Consider the following 6,075-nt stretch of genomic DNA (forward strand, 5'->3'; position numbering starts at 1 on the left):
GCTTTATCTCTAAGCCCAGACTGTTATTAGATGCAGAAACAATCATGGCCTGACAAACTGAAGCCGCTGGATAAATGGCTTGGAATGGGAAACTCAAGCTGGTGTTCGGGTTCTTCCATTGAAACAATGTCTCCTGGGGAGCTTTCAGGAGCTTAAACACAAAATCATTTTCAGCAACTGGAAAACTGTGCTTGATTTTGAAAGATCAGGATCTATTATGCACTGTTTTTTTTAAAATCATCACCGACTTTTGAATACGCGCGTACGTGTTGCTGTAGCTAGCCTAGCATGAAATGAAACTTGTTCCTATTAAGAATTTGCTTACTTTTACTTTTTAAGTTTTTTTTTTTTTTTTTTTTTTTTTTTTTTTAACAGACAAAGCTATAAGGCCGTAGACTTTTTACAGAAAGATGGATGCCGATGGCACATTTCAAACGATCGATACAACTTAGCTTTGCGCCTTCTTTCTGTCTTGCATGCTGGGGCAAGCCTTTCCTTTTGAAAGTATTTTCCTTTCATTTGGGCATTTCTGTGACTGCTCCGGGGGCTGACTGAAATTGCATGTAACCTGTCCTGCTGAGCTACTTGAAAAGAATCTTCTGTTTTTCACCCTCCAGGAACCACAAGGTGGATCATGGCACTCCAGGTTCTTTCCTTGATGAATCGCTTCTGCAACAAAACAGAAACCTCTTGGTCAACACTTCTTGGTCAACTTTCTTCTTTTTTTTTTGCAATGCTAAAGGTTGAAGGGAATTGAAGGATAGATGTTGGAGAGGGATTAGTGTAGTGGATTTTCCAGTAGAAGCACATTTCCTTGTCGTAATTGTACATTAAATTGCTACTAGTTGTACCTTCATGACCTTTTGTGAATACAAACTGAACCAATGAGTTGCTAGAACCATTTCTAGCTAATTCTTATGTTTAGGAAGTATAAATATGTGTAGTCATCCATCAAATAAAACCCCAACCTACAGGCTCCAAAGGAAAGATTTCCCTCTGGAGGAACCCTCGGATTCATTCTTGCTGACGAACCGATAAGTTGCTTCCCTCCGGAAGAACCCCTAAATAAAATCTTTCTCCTGAAAGAACTTCTAGTTAATGTTTTACCTCTGGAGGAACCTCTAGGTTAAGTCTTCCCCAATGGAGAAAGCTATGAGGGTTGTCTTCCTCTGGAGGAGCCACTAGGTTAAAATTTCCTTGTGAAGAAACCCCCAGGTTAAATCTTCCCTCTGGAGAAACCCATGAGTATCGTCTTTCTCTGAAGGAGCCCCTAGGTTAAATTTTGCCTGTGATGACACCCCAAGTTAAGTCTTCCCACTTTAGGAGCCCATAAGTGTAGCCTTTCCCTTGTCTTCCTCTCTGGAGGAACCCTTAATTGTAGTCATCCTCTAGAGGAACCCCAGGTTAAGTCTTCCCCTCTGGAGGTCCCTCTAAAATAACTTTATTTTCTGAAATCCGTACTTAATTTGAGTAAAACGCTGTGTCAGGACATTACATCTGAAACATTCAGAAGCAGAATATGGAATTCAATGTGCAAGATAATAGGCAGCATGTGAAGCTTGAATGGAACTGGAGAAGTGTTTATTACTCTAGGAGGTTCCTGGTAAGGTATTAGATGATTGTATGAGGTAGTAGATAAAGCTTTCTTCATATACAATCATTTAGGGCTTCACCGGTAGCTGGTTATATGCACACCAGGCAGTTTTTATGTAATGTATGGATGGATGTGTAGAAGTTCATCGGGCAGTAAGACACACTTTAAGGACATTATACCTGCAATCAGATTCCTCGGCCGTAAACCTTACAAGAAAAGCCGTGACACTGATTTAAAACGCCAACACACACACACAGATTTCTCAGTAACACTGGGAAATATTCATTTGAAGCTGTTTATGATCTCGAACATGCAAATGTTTACACGTGGGAATTCAACCTGTATGATCTCACGCCATTAAAACTTTTATGCAATCAGATCCCCAACCCCCAGATCTATTAATCCACAAAATAATGAATAAATAAAGAAAGAAAGAAACAAATAAATGCATTTTTCTATTGTGCTAGCTAAAGCGCATAATTATAATGGAGCTGTCAAGGCGAATTTTCTCAAGCCGACAGCAGGATTGTATTAAACCTCTTCGTAAACTCATAATCTCTAATTTGCTGTCAAAAAAAAGGAAAAGTTTTAAAGGGATATTAGAATAACTATTCTAAGCTTCAGTCCTTGAGATAATGAGCTTTCAGTATAAATAGTTGTTATGGGAGCTTAAAAAATTGACCATTTTAAAAGGTAAACGCTTCTTACTTGCAATTGACTTTTTTCTTTCTTTCTTTCTTCCTTTCTTCTGCCTGTAATTATTTCTGTTAAAAGGAATAATAATAAAAAAAAAGGACAGACATTACCTAACTACTTTAACATTAAATGTAACTATAGACGGATTAAAAAAAAAAAAGTACAATGAAAAACTGAGGAAACGTCAGTTCAATACTTCTAAATTGGAGATCAAGCTTGTTCCAGCATGACAATGCCCCTGTGCACAAAGCCAGCTTCATGAAGTTCTGCTTTACATGAGTTGGAAGTGTGTGGAAGATCTCCTCCAATAGAGCTTCAACCCTATTGAAAAGCTTTGGGATGAATGTGAACGCTGACTGCACCCCAGTACCCCAGTACCAGTAGTTACATCAGTACTTGACTTTATTAACACACTTGTGGCTAAATGAAATCTCACAAATCTCATATATATATATATTATATGTATAATTTTTTTATTTATTTTATTTATTTAATCATTCATTCATTCTGAGCATGTAAGATTGTTATGTCTAAAAGGTTATAATTACTGGGTAGAAAAAATTGATTAAATCAAATAAAATTTTGATCAGAAGGTTTTGAATTAGAATAATTTTTAATACATTTTAATTCAAATAAATCAAGATATTCAAGATGTCTTTAACTAATATACTAAACACTAAGCAAAAAAAAGAAAAAATAGAGAGAAAATATTGACTACTGAATGAAATTTCTTAGTTGCAATACACAATAAAAAAGAATAAATGAAAAACTCCACATTATATTAACAAATAAATCATATTGAATCAGCAACATTTTGTCTTGAAATAAATCTATACAAAAAAATTAACAAATAATTATAAAAAAATTACTTTAAAAATGACTGAAAATGTTTTTCTCAAAAGGGTCTATTAAGTGTTAAACCTAACCTGCTTGAAACTATTGGCACCCTCTGTGAGAGGAGGCTATGGATGATTACTATGCAGAAAATACCAATAAATAAAATATTTTCAATTATTTATATTTCATTTATTTGAATTTATTTAAAATACTGTATTAAAATTCTTAATTTCAGCTCATAATGAGAAAATAAATCACAAAAACTTTTGACCAAAAAAAAAAAAAAAGGCAGACACTGCTAAGTATATATCACTTGCAGCTATAATAAATAAAATATCATGTCACATATTCCTTTTTTTTGTTTTCTTTAGTTACTAAAGATTTATTTTTCATTTCTGCTTTATCCTGGGGAATAGCCAGAGCTTCCAAATCTCCAGAAAATAACAATTGCTTTTCTTTTCATTCTCAAACACATTTTCCCCTTCAATACGTGTACGGGATTTTTTTTTTTTAACAAAAAAACAAATTAATTTTCGGTATCGTTTCTTTTGAGAAATCTCTCGATTCACCAAACTATAAGCGTCAATACGCTCTTAATTTCACTTCCATCGCTTCATTTCATTTTCTCAATCCAGTCACGTTCTTCTCGCAGACCTCTTGACACTCTTCTCATGGCTATTTTTTTTTTTTACAGCAGAATTTGCATGTAGCATGAAAGAGACAAGAAAACAATCATCAGTCATGTCAAAAAAACCCTGGCCACAGTTTACTGCCATCTGCTCGTGTATATTGCTGCACTCATTGGCCTAATCCCAATCGTAATGTTGAGTTATTTCCCCGCTCACGACGCGATTAAAATGAGATGTGGCTCGGCAAAGTGCTGACGCGATAGCGGGTTTGCTCGTTAACACGTTCGCTTTTCTTTGCGTTGGAAGTGTGAACGCGGGAAACGAGGTTGAAAAATCGGAAAATCCGTAGACAAATTCCAAAGTATTTCTGTACTGATATATTTTGTCTGTAGGGACAAAAGCATTGAAAAGTCTTTTCCAGCCATATGTGGTTCTTCCCCTGTGAGCTCCAGCTCCATGAAGATATGCTTTATATGAGTTGGAGTGGAAGATCTCCTGCTATTTATTGTAGATCCAAACCCTGTTGGACACCATTGGGATTAATGTGAACGCTGTATCCCAGGCCTCCTCACCTCACTGACTTCACCTACACTGACTTTTACCTGACTTTATTACCACCTATGTGAAATCTCACAAATCTCCACAAAATCTAGTAGAACATCTCCAAGTTAAAGAGAAGGCAAATTGAGACCAAATGTGAAATGAGCCCAAGTAGCCGCGGTGGAGGAATGCAATTCGATGCGACACACCCAACTGATAAGAATACGGTTCTTTTGGATTTTTATTTTTTTAATTATTATTATTCCAAGCAGCAATTTGAGATGTGTTGCAGTTTTCGGAAAGCTGCCAAAAAGATAAAAGCGCAAGCAGGATGTTTTTAAAAAAAAAAAAAATAAAAAATAAAAAATACAAGCTGCTTGAGGTGCGATTGCAGTTTGGCGTTTCAGCACACAAGCACTTCTCTTCTCATTTTCCTGTACTTTTATCTTCTCTGACTGAAAAGTTGCTTTTCTTTCACTCCCTCGCCAAAGAAGGAAAAGAAACAAGGTCCCGGAACAGCGAAGGCTTGTTGGATTAATAAATATATATATTCCCTTCTTTTGTATGATGGAAAAAAAGCGTTTCAGGCGCCTCATGACTCACGAAACTCACGAAACTGCTAACGAAATCATTCAAATGAAATGTTGCAGTGTGCATGTGGAGATTTGTGAGCTTACTCAGGTACCGTTGTAGGGTCAGCGTTCACATTCATCCCAAATTTGTTCAATAGGGTTGAATTTAGAGCTAAAGATGGGTGTCCTGATATTTTTGGCAATATAGTGTGAGTACAAAAAAAACCAGTGTTGTGTTTACCAAAAAAAATCAATTGCACTCAGGCTAACAGGTACAAGAGTCAGTCAATAAATATCTCATTCGTCCTGATCCAAAGTTCCCCCCAACCCAGCAAAAAAAAAAAAAAACCTGTACATCAGCATTTTCAGAACAAACTAAATTCAATGCTCTTTGATTAAATGCACCACTGAGCAATTTCTAAGATGTAAGCGTTTAATTTCCCCTGCGCAGACCGTCAGCAAATTTTGCCGGGAGTATTCTTACATTTGCTTTCCTAATCGTCAAAAACGGTTCTTAACCCTTTTAAGGGTTAGGTTTCGAGCTAACAAGTGGACTAAAGCCCATGTACGAGCACGAAGCTCTAATACTGTGCTATCAATAATGCAGAGATGTGGGAAAATAATTGGAGTCAGACACGGAATTGCTTTTGCTAATAGTTTGTTTCATCCATTTAAGCAATGAAGGTATACCAGCACTTCATTGCTACAATTTCCAGTGTAGTTCATGAAACTGTCTGGTAAAACGTTGTGAAATTTGGTACAACTGGATGAACATTTTGACCAAAATTTGAGCCAATCTATGCCAACACTCTAGCGCCACCATCAGGTCGAATTTCTATGTACACTTTAAACATCAAATTCCACACTTCATCCCTATTTGCTTTTATAATGACTTCCATCCTTCTAGTAAGATGTTCCACTAGATTTTGTGGGATTTCCTTCAGCAACAAGGGTGTTAGTAAAGTCAGGTACTGATGTAGGTGAGGTGAGGAGGCCTGAGGTGCAGTCAGAATTTACCCCAAAGGTGTTTAATCAGCTTGAGGTCAGTGCTCTGATTATTCTTGAATCAATGGTTATAGCATATCTGTGAATGTGGCCTTCACCAAGCTTGGAGTGCTTGGCCTTCTGAAACTGCTGCTTTAATTACATTTAATGTCTAAGATCAGCGGTCCCCAATCTACGGCCCCCATTTGGAACGGCCCTTTGA

At 36.7% G+C, this 6,075-nt stretch overlaps 1 protein-coding gene across 1 annotated transcript in view; it reads left to right on the forward strand.

Annotated features, from left to right (window-relative positions):
• The window catches only part of asip2b (agouti signaling protein, nonagouti homolog (mouse) 2b), a 217,644-nt gene extending 211,795 nt beyond the window's left edge, over positions 1–5,849 (forward strand). The window contains exon 4 of the transcript XR_014533482.1: positions 5,837–5,849. The gene's annotated coding sequence lies outside the window, so the exon portion shown is untranslated. The remainder of the gene's footprint in view (positions 1–5,836) is intronic.
• Positions 5,850–6,075: the final 226 nt, after the last annotated feature.

Source organism: Silurus aristotelis, assembly GCF_946808225.1.
Source record: "Silurus aristotelis genome assembly, chromosome: 5".
Taxonomy (NCBI): Eukaryota; Metazoa; Chordata; class Actinopteri; order Siluriformes; family Siluridae; genus Silurus; species Silurus aristotelis.